Source organism: Trichosurus vulpecula, chromosome 9 (assembly GCF_011100635.1).
Source record: "Trichosurus vulpecula isolate mTriVul1 chromosome 9, mTriVul1.pri, whole genome shotgun sequence".
In the NCBI taxonomy this organism is placed as follows: domain Eukaryota; kingdom Metazoa; phylum Chordata; class Mammalia; order Diprotodontia; family Phalangeridae; genus Trichosurus; species Trichosurus vulpecula.
The window spans coordinates 104,158,882-104,174,506 of NC_050581.1; the positions used below are offsets into that span (position 1 = coordinate 104,158,882).

A 15,625-nucleotide genomic window follows, 5' to 3' on the forward strand; every position below is an offset into this window, starting at 1 on the left:
GCTGTTGTCCTCATCATTCATTGTACCACATTCTAGAGAAAGAAGATACTTCTTTCCAACAATGGCCCTTCCTTTTCACCCACTCTAGTCTTTCCTAATATCTATACTAAAATGATAACTGACCAGTTGCACTCTAATAGAAGTAAGAGAAACAGAAATCGTCTGTGCTTGTGACAAGGTTCTACGGAGAAGCTGGTTTGGGGATGTTGAGAGAGAAGAAATCTCCTGATTGGTTTGATCATCTTTGTTTCTCAATAAGTAACTTACTCTCTAAGGGGTAAACGGGAACATTCAGAAACGTTATGAACCTTTCTGGGCTTTCAGGATTCTGTCAGGAAACCCAAATTTCTGGAAAACAATCATCAAAATAGGCCTAATGTACTACCAAAGAGCTGTTAGGCAGCAGAATAACCTGACTCCTGCACCACAGGAGAACATCCTGTTCTCCACCTAACTAACTGCCTGGGGTAACCAAAAAACATTGAAGGGAGAAGGTTGAATTGACATTAGAAAGAAATTGTGCTCAGTTATTTATAAATAAGAAGCTATTAGGAGGTGGGTGTGGTAGTCCTGAGTGCTGGGGGGAAAGGGGGGCTCGAAATGGAATAGTGACTTAAATTCTGACCATATTAATGTTTTCCTTCATGTTCTAAGTTTCTTCCATGTTCTAAAATTGAGGTTTTTTGAAAAAAAAAAAACTCCTATCCATATGATAACCATGAGAGAAAGTTGAATTTTTTTTTTGCATTAAGAAATTCATTAGAATTTTATCTCTATTTTGAATTCATTATGCAGGGCAAATTCTGGATCATCCACAGCTTTAAACTATCACAATGGCTGGGTTTGAAATCAGCTTTGTGCTTGGGTCTTTCTTCTGTGACTTGGAGCTAGTAAACTCCAAGAAGGTTGTCAGGGTCTTATCCAAACTGAGTATCTCCTAAAATTTAGGGCCCAGGATAGCTATTAAAGCATATGTCTAGCTATGTTACTCCCCAGTTCAAGAAAACCTCAGAGGCTCTTCCCTTCTGCCTCTAGGACATAGTACAATTAGTACTACATTATATTAGTACAATCTATAGTACATTGTGCATTAGCACAAACTTGCCTTTCAGCATTCGAAGGCCTTTACAATCTGACTCCAACCTAGTTTTGCAGGCTTGGCCTCATGCCCTCTATTAGCGATTCGTTAGTTAAACTGGTATACTTGCTTTTTTCTTACATAATATTTCATCTCTTCCCTCTGTGCCTTTACCTAGTGTATTCTCTCTCTCTTCCTCCTTCTCTTCCTCTTCCTTCTCCTGCTCCTTCTTCCCATCGCTTGTAATGCCTCACTCTCAGTTCAAGACCTCCCTTTATAGGAGACTTCCAGGTCTCATCAGTTAATGGTTTCATCATCTAAAGTTACTTTGTCTATATTAACTTAATTATTCTTTTTCTTCAGTTGAAATGCAAGTTCCTCAACGGCAGGTACGCTTTTATTATATTTTTTTCTTTATGTCCCTAGCGCATAGCACAGTTTCTAGCACATAGTAGGTGCTTGTGAATTCCTTACTTCATTGAATTAAATCGCACACAGTAAGTACTTAATGCACATTTACTAAATTGACATTGGTGGTTACAAGAAACTTTGGAACAGAGATGAAGGAAACAGCCTGGATGGGTTAATTTAAAATGGGGCATAGTTCTGGGAATGCTCTAGAGGAGAGACTTTTTCTAAGGAGCCATTTGGACTGCAGCTCTCCGATGGAATTCAAAACAATTGCTTCTCGTTCACATTTATAAGAGCTAAGCAGTGAATCTGGGGATATGGAATTTCTATTCATGTGATAGGAGTGATCTCACTTCACCATGAGTGGGGTAGCTATGATGAGTAGATAATTAGGACACTCCTTTCAGTTTGAGATAAAGTCCAGATCCTTGCTACAGCTGTTTCTCTGCCAGCCCTAATATAGCGAGATTGATAGATACAGTGCGGAGGGAATTTGGAACATTCTTATACACAGTATATCACACTTAATAACCTCCTGTACACAGTGTGGTACTTTTATAAGCCATTACAAAATACATTTTGAAACATTTTAGCAAGCGACAGCCAGCTGGGAAGCATCTGAAGAATTTCCAACACTGGGCTCAGGTTTAGCTTGAATGTACGCATGTGCATACACACATACACACACATGCACTCTCTCTCACACACACACAAAGAGAGGCTGCTCATAAGTGAAACAGATGCTTGTATTTCGATCCCACTGTACATCGTATACTGTATCTTACTAATCCTTCTTGTTAGACAAGAAGAGAGGAGCCAAAATGTTTTCCATATGTTCCATTGTCTTGCTGCTCCTTTCATTCCATCTAAAAGCCCCCAAACTTAGCAACCTTCGTATTGATGCTAAACACATTACATCAGTTTCAGCATTGATCTGTTTAATATGAATACAATTAAAGTTGCTTAAACATAATCGTGGTAAGATAAACACTCTTGCTATTATTATAAACATTTCTGCAGTGTCTCTAGTAAAATATTATCAATACTAATATACTCTGCTAAACAATGCCACTGCCTCAGTATGAATAACAAATATGTCCCTACGACTTAAACATTGTTGCAACCAATATAAACACCATTAGGGCTAATGTAAAACAGTTACCCTGCTAGACAAATATTAAAGAAAAAAGTTGCCGAGCAAGAGAAAAACCATATTCTCAGCAAGAACGTATTATACTCTTCTGGTGACATTTGAAATTGATTACTTGAGCCCATAAATAAATGAAAAGTATAGTCAAATTATAAGGGAAAATTCTGAAATTGGAGCATGTAGGGTAAGTGCAGCACAGGCAGACTTTTTCAGGGTATCCACTGCACCATCTGGGAGAATGTGGGCATCTAGTTAGACTTCCTGTCTCTTTGCATACATGTGTATGTTGGCACATACATGTGAGTTTAAGAAAGTCTTTGCTTCTTGCTTGAGGTCTTCCATGTATGTTCTTAGTACGTTTACAAATGAAGTTGAAGACACTTAAATTGACAGCTGTGGGGTAAGAAACATCTGGGGTGGAATATGTATACACATGTAATCTCACTGCGCAGCATGACCCGGAATTCTACCATTGTTGCTGCTGCCTTCTAGTTTTAAACTTTTGCTGACTCTTAAAAACTCTAGAGTTTGAAAGGAACCTAATCTCTTCCCTTGTTCAGAAAGAACTCTACTTAAGATAGCTTTATATAATGAAAATAATGTGACCTTTAGATTTAAAGGTCTTGAGATCAAAATCTGGCTTTGATAATGACTATTTACGTGACCCTGGGAAAGTCATTTAATCTCTTTGAGTCACTATTTCTTCATCTATAAAATGAGGGTGCTTGATCAGAAGGAACCTCCAAGGTTCCTTCTGACTCTCAACCTATGATCTTACGATCATTGGGCAAGTTGTTTAATCTGCTCTGGGACTCAGTTTCCTCACTTCTAAAGTGATGGGGTTGAACTAGAGGACAACTAAGATCATTTCCAGCTCTAGATGTATGATTTGTGCCTTTCAGTGGAGATTCATCCCACCAAATTTCTAGACCAAGAAATTCTAAAACAGCCCATGACAGTGTTAACTCTGAAGATGGGGATCTCAAGGACTGAGAATGAATTGGACCATAAAATTATGATCTTAGATTTATATAATTTCAAAGTTAGATGGCAACTCAAGTAACCATCTAATCCAATCCATACCTCAAAAATAAATCCTTCTTTTATATACTAAGCATGGTGATCATCCAGCCTGTGTTTGGTGAACTCCAGTGAGGGGAAATCCACTGAGGTAGCCCATTCCATTTTTGGGTAGTTCTAATTGTTATGACATTTTTTCCTTCCATCAAGCCAAAACCAAACCATCACCATTGCCCTCATTCACTGTGGCTCATCGATAAGGTTAAACAGAAGCAATAGCCCCATTATCCATGGGACTTTCAGGGCAGCACCCGTAGAGCATAACAATCACGTGAATTTGGTGCTGGTCCTCTATTCTCAGAGCCAGATACAACTTTTTTATGCTGTTTTACTAAGTATAAATTCAAGTGGGAATCTACCAATGTTGTCAGAGTATAGGCTAGAAACTGGGGGGAAAACAAGCAAACAAAACTCAAAACAGAAGGGCACCAATGGCAAACTACTCCTTTCACAGTTTTGGTTTGGTTCTTTGTTGTTGTTTTTTTTCTTTTTGTTTTGGCTGGGAATTTTAAATTCATTTCCTCTTTTCGTGTCCTTGAAAGATGATACCTATGAGTCAATATCCTAGCATCAAAGATTTACATCTGGAAGGGACCTGAAAGGTAATCTAGTCCCATCCCATTATTTTGCAGATGAAGAATGGCAGGCCCAAGAAAGCTAAATGACTTGCCCAAGGCCTCTCAGGTAGTAAACACTGAAGTTTTGACCCAATATCTTCTGATCTGAGAGCCAATGTTCTTCTCATCATAGCACGCTACTTCCTCTGGGTGATAGTCTTTGACCCATGCTCTAATTTCTCATTTTGCATGCAAAAGCTTGTCTATCTCATTAGCTTTCCATTATGGATCTTATTCCATATCTTGATGGGAATCTATAGAATAAAGTCTTATTAATTTGAATCAATGAGTATAGAACAAGAATGGGAAAAGACAATATGAATTAGAGACAAACATGAATTATAGAGGATTTTGAAAGAAATTACACTTACTACTTTACAGCATACTTTAATACATTCTTCCTCATTTCTTATGCTAGTCATTAGCCATGGAACTGTACTTCAAGAAAAGTAAGACGTTAAACTGAAGTCCAACCTCTATCTGGATTACTGATTTATGAATTAGTTGGGACTTATTCAATCAAGTTTTCCTGTGGATCAAAATTTTAAGAGACAACCAAAACAATGCCAAATTTCTTGGGTCAGCTTGATCATTTTCCCACCCATTTTCAACCTGTAGAAAAAAAGAACACAGAAATACACAAAGAGGTTTATTTATTTTATTTCTTCTGAATAATAAGTGACTAATTTATTGTTGTTGTTGCTCAGTCATTTCAATCATGTTCAACTCCTTGTGACCCCATTTGGGGTTTTCTTGGCAAAGATACTGGAGTGGTTTGTCATTTCCTCCTCTAGCTCATTTTACAGGTGAGGAAACTAAGGCAAAAAGGGTTAAGTGACTTGCTGAGGTTCATATAGCTAGTGTCTGAGGTGATATTTGAACTCAGGAAAATGAATTTTCCTGACTCCAGGCCCAGCACTCCATTCTCTGTACCACCTAGCTGCCCCTGACTAATATTTATAGAGTGCATTAAAAAGATGTAGAATAAATAAGATAGGTGTTATTAACTCTTTCTTCTAGATGATGAAACAAGCACAGAGAGTTTTAATACTTTTTCATGGTTATACTAAGTAAGTGTTAGAAACTAGGACTCAAACCCAGGCCTTCTGACTTTAAATTTAATGTTCATTCAATGACACCAGTGTTTCCCATTTCTTTTATATGAAGACCCCTTGATCAAAACATTTTTAGAATCTCCACATGTTAGTGGTTGTATTTTTTATATCCACTGCTCAATTAAAATACATTATAACCAAAAGCTACAATGAATTCTATAATGCTTTTAAATATATTTGCACTTTATTAAGGCCATATCCATATATTTGAAAAATCACGTATGTGTATAGGATATGTTATTTATTCACTCTACAAATGGCATGCTTGATCATTTATTATAACCTTTCCCCCCAAGGGTCCACATATTCCAATTTAGGACTCACTGCTGCCTCTGCATATTTGTCTACAGGAACATAAATAAATGTGCAGGAATGTGTGTTTACTTCCATATAAATCACAAATTTGGGTCTGACTAAACACATGGGCAAACATATATGTACTAATGTAGGTGCATGAAGGTTTAACTAATAGTTTATTATGTTTTCATTTCCCTATAGCCTCCAAAGGGGGAAGGGAAACATCCTACTTCAAGCTAATCGAAAACAGTGTATTTCTAATGCTGGGCAAATCTTCTCTAGTAAAACTCAAAACCATGTAAACACTAGCATAGTTTTCAATTTGTAGTCAGATTCCAAGCCAGGAGGGTTTGGTTACATTTTATTTCATTATTAGTTTTCTTTTTTTAGTGAAGTCCTTACAGTGGATTTGGAAACTAGTCATTTTCTGCCTCTTTTGAGGAGTGCATGTTTTGAAAAAACAACTTCATTGGAAGGAATATCTAAGCTTTAGTCTGGGTGGATTCAGAGGGGGAGGAGGAGTAGAAAACTGGTAAATCCATAGATTGGGCACTTTGACTAACTGAAGACTGTTGTTAATGCCGTTTGTCGTTTGATCTTCACTGAGGGAAGAAAGATGTAACTGGAAAGATTGCTTCATGTAGTAAGAAAAGTAGGTGATTGTGTGAATAAAAATGATTCTTCTTAAAGAGCCCACATTTTCATTCCAACATCACACGGTATAAAAATGTACCCTCCAAAGCCATGGAAAGGAAAAAAAATCATTTAATGGGTCTGCAGTAGACAGAACTGAATTCTTCCACCCATCATACATGTGCATAAGATGCCCCTTCACTCTGTGGATGATAGTCATTTTTATAATCACTATCAGAAATAAATAACCAATGTGTTACATTAGGCATTTTCTAGACTTGATGGCAGAGGACTTGAATTCTAAGTGGCAGCCCTACCACTTAATAGCTCTGGGAACGTGAGCAAATAATTTATCCTCTCTGAACCTCAGTTGCCTTCCCTGTAAAACACCCATGATCATATTTGTAGTGCCTAGCTACTAAGATTGTTGTAAGGCTCAAATGAAATGATTATATAAAGTGCTATACAAACATATAAGACTACATACAGGTGAGCTGTTGTTACTTTCACACATTGAGAAAGTTAGTAGTATGGCGTACTCCTTTCACAGAATCTTGGAACTGGAAGGACCTTGATGGCTTAACCTATATAGGAAGAGGAATTTCTTCTATATCATTGCTGCAAATAGTGATTCAATCTCTACTTGGAAGAATCCATACTCAAACAGGAATCCCCTGCTGACAAGTGGTAATCCAACCTCTAGAGAAATGAAATTACTTTCTCCTGAGGCATCGTATTTCACTTTTGATTAAGTCTAATTTTTAGAAATATTTTCCTAAAATCGAGCCTAAATTTGTGTCTTTACCAATAACTTCTATCCATTGCACCTATTGATACCTGTTACAGTTAAGCAGAATGAATCTAATTCCTCTTCCATATAATGGCCCTTCATATCCTGGAAGACAGCTATAATGGTCCCCTCTAAGTTTTCTCTTCTTCAGGATAAGTATCCTTCATAATGCAATCAATCCTCCTATTATGCATTCTCTAATCTCCTCACCATGTTGGTTACTCTCCATTAGATGCTTTCTGATTCTCAAAGACTATCCTAAAAATATGGCACCTAGAATTAAAAACAGTAAATACTCCAGTGGTATTCTGATCAGTGAGAACAAAAGTGCTTCATTCTGGTCGCTGTATATTCTGGTCACAACAGTTTACATTCATGTTTCTGATCAGCTATCCAGGTCGTGTTGACAGCTCACATTGGACTTGTGGGCTACTAAAATTCCAAGATCTTTTTATGCAAACATTGCTTCTATATTGCATAGCTCTTGATTTTACACACAATTTTTTGAACCCAAATGTAGCATTTTAATGTTTTTCTTTATATAATTTTATCTTATTAGATTTGATTCTGGCCTTATGAGACTTTTTGATCACATATTTGTCATTCGGTACATTAGTTAGGTATCCATAGACTTTCTACCCAACATGCTGGAGTCTTCTGTCCCTCCCACCCTTAAAAAAAGTAAAAGAAAGAGAAGGAGGAAAGAAAAATGGACAGAGGTGCTCCTTGGCTATTGGGAATTGGAAGAGGAAGCTATGGCACCAAAGTCATCACAGAAATGGGTATATATCTAGGCCATGAAGGAGCAGTTCATCCCTTTTGAGGAAGTGGAGGAAGATGAACCATGCCTTACACCATGGATCCAGCAACTGTCTCCCTGGCCTGTGGATGGATGCTGGATTTTTTATGTCTTCACCTCTGCCAGGCCTCCTGCAAAGATGTTATCAAAGAATTCAAGTGCAATCACAACATTGCAGAGGCCATTATTTACGGACTATCCAGACTAACAGCACATCATCTAAGAACTATATATGTGTGTCAATTTTTAACAAGAATCGTGGAAGGAAAAACACTGGATGCACAGATTTAAAGTGATGCACGACTTATTCCATTGGAATCAGTCTTGATGATTTGGAATAAAATTAGAAAGGGAAAAGAAACACTTCATGACCAGATTCGTGATTTATTTGAAATTCAGTCTGTAACAGTTTGCATGGAGAAAGCAAACTATAAAGCAGAAGGCGTCTTTGAAAGACTATTTGGAGACACAGAGGATAATAAGCCTCTAAAAATGAAGCTGTTGATAATAATCAATACAAAGTGAAGTCAGTGCTTCACTTATAAATGCATGGTAGACAGAGTCAAGATTTATGCTACAATCAGGTGTTAACTGAAAAATCATCATGCTTTCTAACAAAGGCAGCATTAAAAGTAGTGGAAAGCAAAAAAGATGAAGACATTTTTGGTTCCTTTGTTGAAAGCACAAGTGGTAAAACAGAACATACTGACAAACAGAGTGCAAAAGTGAAGTCTCTTGCAGGTTCAACCTCCAGAACCAGGTCTAAGGAAATATCTTGTCTTTGTCCCAAAATAAAGTTGAGAATTCGGAGCGCCAAGATTTTGATGATACAAGAATAAAATAAGGAGTCACGGAAGCAAAAGGATCACACAAAGTCTTTTTTTTTTCCATTTGTTTTTTTTTTTGGAGGAGGGAAGGCAGAGCAATTGGGGTTAAGTGACTTGCCCAAGGTCACACAGCTAGTAAGTGTGTCAAGTGTCTGAGGCCAGATTTGAACTCAGGTCCTCCTGACTCCAGGGTCAGTGCTCTATTCACTGTGCCACCTAGCTGCCCCAGATCACACAAAGTCTTAAAAGCGGCAGCAAAGACACTGAACATACATATATATATGTATACATATATAATAACCACTAAAGATAACAACAAAAACAAGGCAAAAATGAAACGAACCCTTCCAAAAGACCCAGACAATGGAAAAGGAGGGCATGGAGTTCTCATGAAGATAAGAAATTGAAGTCAGGGATGAAAAAATATGGGGAAGGACACTGGCAGAAAATTCTCTCAAGTTGCACATTATTGTGCAATCCAATATTGCAATCCAATATGTTAAAGGACGGGTGGTGGACTTTGAAGAAGTTAGAACTAGCTTCTTCAGACAGTGAGGACTGAATGTGTTTGTAAAAGATGAGTGAAATGAAGAAAACTGTCTAGATCAATTGGTTGGTTTAAAACAATAGCAGGTTATGTTGTATGTTGAAATTTTAAAATGTTTTGGTGTGTTTTTAAATGTTTCTGTGGAACAAAGTCATTGGACCATCTTCTTAGTACTATGTTGTGTTTGGGTTTTTTTTTTTTGAACCATGCCATACTTAGCACATTCTGCTCAGTTTAATATGGAATAGTCTGAAAAAATCTACCAAACAAAATTTGAATGTTTTGAGTCATTGAACAATAATGTTCTGCTGAGATATAATTGCCTGGCTTTATGGCATCAATGTGCCACTTAATTGCAAAGTCTCATCAATAGAATCATAAATACATGGAGTGCATTGTGTCTTTTCATATAAAGAGGAAGGATGAAGGTAATAAATTACATGCCTAAAATAAAATAATATTGGCTAATAAATTTCCTTATATGACAGATTGTTTTAACTTTGATCCTATAGACTTTTAACCTTGAATGTTGTTTGACTTTTGTAGTATTGTATATGAAAACATACACCATAAATATTAAGTTCTGGGATTTTGTTATTTAGCATAGCACCAACAAAGTGTATTAATCGTACTAGAAACACTTGAACTCTGATAGATCAAATTAGCAATTTTAATATTACTAAAGTGAAATTGATTAGAATAACTCTTAGAATCATAACTCCTTATTTTGTTCACCTCAATCATTTCGTTCTTCATGTCTTAGTCAAAGAATACATAGAATCACTAATTGTATACGTGAATGCATCTAGTTGGACTAGCTAGAATGTTTTTCTTTGTTAAATTATCAAACCAGGAAAAAAAAAATAACATGTCAAATTTATTTGTGGCAACTCTAAAATAGCCTTGCAAGTATTAGAGATCAGAATTTGCAGGCTGAACATAAGAAAACATTAGAATAATTGTGTCTGTGTCTTTTCCATTTTCTATTTAAAAATTCAGTTTTTACCCTTTTGCTGTTGAAATTGAGTATTACCAAATAAAAACTCAAATCCTCAAAAAAAAAAAAACAACCAAGCCAGCATCCCAGTAGTAACAATAACAAAAACTTGGGATGATAATCCATTGTTTCTTATTCTTACCGCACAGGGGATAGAGCTGGTACAATCCTTGGAAATGATCTATGGTCCTCCAGAAGTGTCAAACATTCAGTAGGTTGGCCACATTGTGGTCTTCAATAGTCCCAAGTATTGTGACCAGATTAAAATATAATTGGGCAATATTTAACTAAATAAATAAAAATACAATAGAGCATAGGTAATGTTAATATGTGGTTTTCTAACTCAGTGTGCTACCTGCAGGAATCCTTATGTATAGTTTAGTGGCCCTAGTTTCTGTTGAGTTTGATACTACTGATCTCTCATTTGACAGACAAGGAACCTGAGACAAAAATATGAGATGATATGATCAAAGTCCCTATGTAGGGAGTTGAGCATTGGAATCTCTATTCTAGGCCATGTCTTCTGAATCTAAATCCCAGTGTTCTTTCTAAAACACCACCTTGCCTTTTGTGACTGGCCCACCTCCCTTTCTGATGATATACATCCTAGATAACATTCTTTCTGCCCCTCTTTGCAAACTAATTGTAGTTGTTACATGCTAACAATGCCAAAGGGGGCAGGCAGCTGGCACAATTGAGAGTGCCAGCCTGAAGTGTGACCCTGGGCAAGTTATTTTATGCTGTTTGCCTCAGTTCCTCATCTGTAAAACGAATGGAAGAAGTAAATGGCAAACTACTCTAGTGCCTTTGCCAAGAAAACCCCAAATGGGGTCATGAAGAGTTGGACATGACTGAAATGACTGAACAACAAACACAAAATGTGAGACTGAAGCCCCAAGTCCCATCATGACCCTTTTTAATTGCCCGTGAATTGTTTGTAGTTTTAATTCTTCTGGGCAAGTTATTTTCCTTGTTGTTGCTGCGATCGCTATGACTGTTTAAATATTTCAATAAATTCCTAATTGTATTAATGTGAATATGTATTCCCTCCATCGGAACAAATTGCCACCTGCCCTTCTAACCTCATTCTGTCTGAGTTTTGTAGATAATGACCCCATGTATCCTCCACACATCCCCACCATCCTACTCCAGCCACTCTAGAAGCATCTTTTGTCAATATCCTCTGAAAGTATTGAAAGAGCTTCTTAACAGGTCTTCTGGCCATCATTCTCCTTGTTCCCAAGACATCTTTTACATCACTGCCATCCTTAACTTTCGCATGGATGATTATGTCATCCCTCTGCTCAAGTGTCTTACTATGTCCTTATTGCTATTGAAGAGTAAAGTTCCTATTCCTTACTGTGTTGTTCAAGGCCCCCCACAATCTGGTATCATGCCACCTTTTCACCCTGAGCTTATATTACGCCCATCCAAGCATTTAACACACTCACCAGGTTAGATTACTCTTCAAGCCCTATATGAACAGCCCTGTGCTTTTCCATCTTTGTTTCTTTGCTCTTACTTTTTCCCCTTCAGGGAGAGATGGCCTCTCCTTTCCCTCTCCCTATCCCATCTCTGACTTTTGAATTCTCATCCTTTAATACCCAATTCAAACTTTCTTTGTGGAAGCCTTCCCTGTTTGTTCTTCACCCATAAAACTGTACATATCCTTCAAATCTTAAATTCTACTTTACATGTCATTTGTTTACTTATATATTATTTTGTACTATAGTTTAGTATGTTTCATATCAAGTGTGCTGGTAAATGTTTAAAATCAGCTATCTTAAAAAATAGTACACAGGACCTAATTTAAGCAAAAGCTACATTATTATTATCCTTCATTTTTAAGCCTCAATAATCAAGAAAACCATAAATAAAATCCTGATTTGCAGAATTTGCCACTTTCTGGGTTGTAAATATTCAAGCTGAAATGTTAACAATTGGCTCTCACAACCCAGTTTGAGGTGGTTCTAGCACCTTCCTGACCCTATGTATGACCCTGAAGTCTGGGATTATGTCTTTTCTAATCTTTTTTTTTTATTAAATATCCAACAGAGTTTAGCACAGTGCTTTGCACACAACACATGCTCAATAAATGTTTTGTGGGATTCATTTGATCTCTCCCTAACTCTCCCTCCACCTTCACATAATAAACTTTGATTAACAAATAAATGCTTATTGAATGTCTCTCTCATTCTTGCACTTAGAAAGAAAGTTTCTCTAAAGAAGAAACAGGTGTCATCATGCTAACGCACCACAGTGAAGTGTGTGTGTGTTGTGTGCACGTGTGTGTGTGTGTGTGAAAAAGAGAGAGAGAGACAGAGAGAGAGACAGAGAGAGAGACAGAGAGAGACAGAGAGAAACTTTCCATATGTGTGTATACACATGTATGTTGGGGGAAGGGAGCATCAGTATGGTTCTATAACAGCAATAGTGCATTGGCTGTCTTATTAGGAGACCCCCTAGAGGACTCCCCCAGGTCACAGGCATAGAAGCTTACTTCCACAAAGTAAGATAGGCAAAATTCACTGAAATTCAGCTACCAATAGGAAGAACTTGAAGAAGTAACAAGTCATTCCTCCTAGGGTTGGTCTTATGGATAGATATATTGTGCTAACAAGGGGCTAGAGTTAGATTTTGGATGAACTGAATTTGAGTCTCATGTCAGATATTTTGTGTGCAACTATGGGTGAGTTGCTTGTACTTTCATTGGTCCAGGAGATTCTCTAAGACTATAGGATACAAAAGAGTTGTAAATTTGCATCAGTAAAGGGAATTTCCATACTGGGAGTTTACTTGAAGTTGTTGGTTTTTTTTTTTTTAATTCTCTATAGTCATTCCCCAAGATGGTAATGGCAGGTAGGAAAATGGAGAGAGAAGTGGGGAAGGGGGAAAAAACTTAATGGTGAGGGCATACTGCCTTAAAAAAATCTAAAATGGAGGGCTCTAGGGGTAAGTCCCCTTTCATTAACATATTAGCATCTATTAATATGCCAACAAATCTAGCCTCAGACATCTACTAGCTATGTGACCCTGGTCAAGTCACTTTACCCTGTTTGCCTCCATTCCTCATCTACAGAATGAATTGGAGAAGGAAATGGCAAACCATTCCACTATCTTTGCCAAGAAAACCCCAAAATGGGGTCACAAAGAGTCAGACATGGCTAAAGCAATGAAAAACCAAAGCAGTTTATCAGGTTAGATAATAATAGACTGATAGATTCTAAGAATTAGAAGGGATCTCAGAAATCACTTGGCCTGATTCACAGGAATAGGAATCTCTTCTGCAACATCCCAGCCAAGTGGTCATCCAGTATCCATTCAAAAACCTCCAGTGGCAGTGAACCCAGTGATTCCTCATTTCAGCAGGAGGCAGTTCATTTCTTTTGTATTGCTCAGAATTTTAGGAAGCTCCTTTAGGCATACTTGGGATAATAACTTTCACTCATTAGTTTTGCTTCTATTATTTTCCAAAAAATAAAGCCTTACCCCTGCTTCTACATGAAAATCTACTGAATACAGCGAAACTAGGAACAGCCGGTGGAAGTTGCAAAGAGGCAAATTTTGATGTGAAGAAAAACTTTCAAGCAAGCAGAAGTATCTAAAAAAGGAATGAGTTCAGAAGGTTGTAGAATCCTCTTCTTTGGAAGTCTTCAAACAAAGAGTAGATGACCACTTTTTGCATATGGGTGATTTCATCCACTTGCCTTTGGAACCACTACTCTGAGGTTATCTACCCTGATAAGTGAGTCAAGTAGCCAAATACACATAGCTCTCCCTATATTTCACTGCCCCCCAAACCCAGGCCATGCTTCACTTACCTTCTGACAGTCCAACCCAGCCACATCCTTGCAACCTACCCAACTAGAACTCCCTCCATGTTCCAACTCCATTAACCACCACTTGCTCTATCATGCAATCAACACTGATATTCCTTCTAGAAAACAAATGTCAGTTGACTCCCCTATTTATATGTTTACCACCCCCTTGACTTTCTGAACCAAAGCACCCTTCTCTGGTCACCATTCCCTTACATATGTGTCTGTCAACTAGTCGATATAAATTTCTTGAGGGCAGTGGCTGACTTGCTTTTGTATTTCTGTTATGTGAGTGTGTAGTAAGTATGTCTCATTCATTCATTGATTTGTGTATTAGTTCATTGATTCATTCATTCATCTGTAAATTCAAGCATTCATGCTGAAGAAGGGATTCTTCAAGGACTATGGGTTGTACTAAACAGACTCTGAGTTTCCTTCCAATTCTATGATTCTGTAATCCTGAAATTCTGTGATATATGAAGCCTGGATGTGGATACAATCCCCCATCATAGAAAGAAGAAGGACTGCCCTGAGAGAGGGATGGATGTAGAACAGGCCTGTGTTCATGGAGAGGGGCTTGACAGATTGGACAGCAGGGACTATAACATGAATAATACTCCGAAAGGGAAGGTCCAGAGTAACTGTGCAATAGTAGGTGAGAGGTAGAAAAAGCCCTGGAAGGGCCCTGGGGACAGAAAGTGGGCTGTCCATAAAGAGAAGGCCCTAAAATCAAACCTCACCTTCTCTACCATTTTTCTGAGAGCTGGCCCCCTTTCCCAGAACTCACTGAAAGCTTCCAAGTGGCCCAAATCCTCTATTTCCTAATGGCCCTTACACTGATTAAGTGATGAGAACCCCACGGCTTGCCAAGCAGCAAGAGGCTCTCTGGCAGGCTTCACTCCTCTCTTTATTTACACACAGACTTCATTCATTGGACCATAGGAGCCCCAGAATATCCCCATCAGCCTGGGATTCCACAATATTAGGCTCTCAGTGACAGCAGAACATCATGTTCTCTTGACTTATTCAGCTCACTCTCTAGCTGAAGATTATATATATATATTTTTGTAACTTTCATCTGCTTGTGAATCAATTCTCAGACCAATCCACATACACAGGGCCATTTGTGGTGGGAGAGCTGGTCTTATTTAGACTTTCTGTGGAAAGTTGTGCTCTGGAGAGAGATCGGAATGACTAAGTTATGGCATTCTGTTCAGCAGATTCAAGAATAGCTTCCCGTGGATATAATGGGATTTTTCTCCCTCCATGTTTAGAAAAATGAGTAGATTCAAAAGATTCTAAGTGAAGGTGACATGGAGGTAGGTGGAGTAGCATACAGCTGTCCACCTTCAGTAACAATAGCATCGTTTCTTTAAAGGGAGGCATGCTGGCAAAGAATGAAAAAGCTTCTCTGGAAGGACTGAGCCACTGATCAAAGGATGTCATAGAGGCTCATTTAATGTGGG

The 15,625-nt window shown here is 37.9% G+C and overlaps 1 pseudogene; it reads left to right on the forward strand.

Annotated features, from left to right (window-relative positions):
- Positions 1-7,926: 7,926 nt before the first annotated feature.
- Positions 7,927-9,359, forward strand: LOC118830746 (annotated as a pseudogene).
- Positions 9,360-15,625: the final 6,266 nt, after the last annotated feature.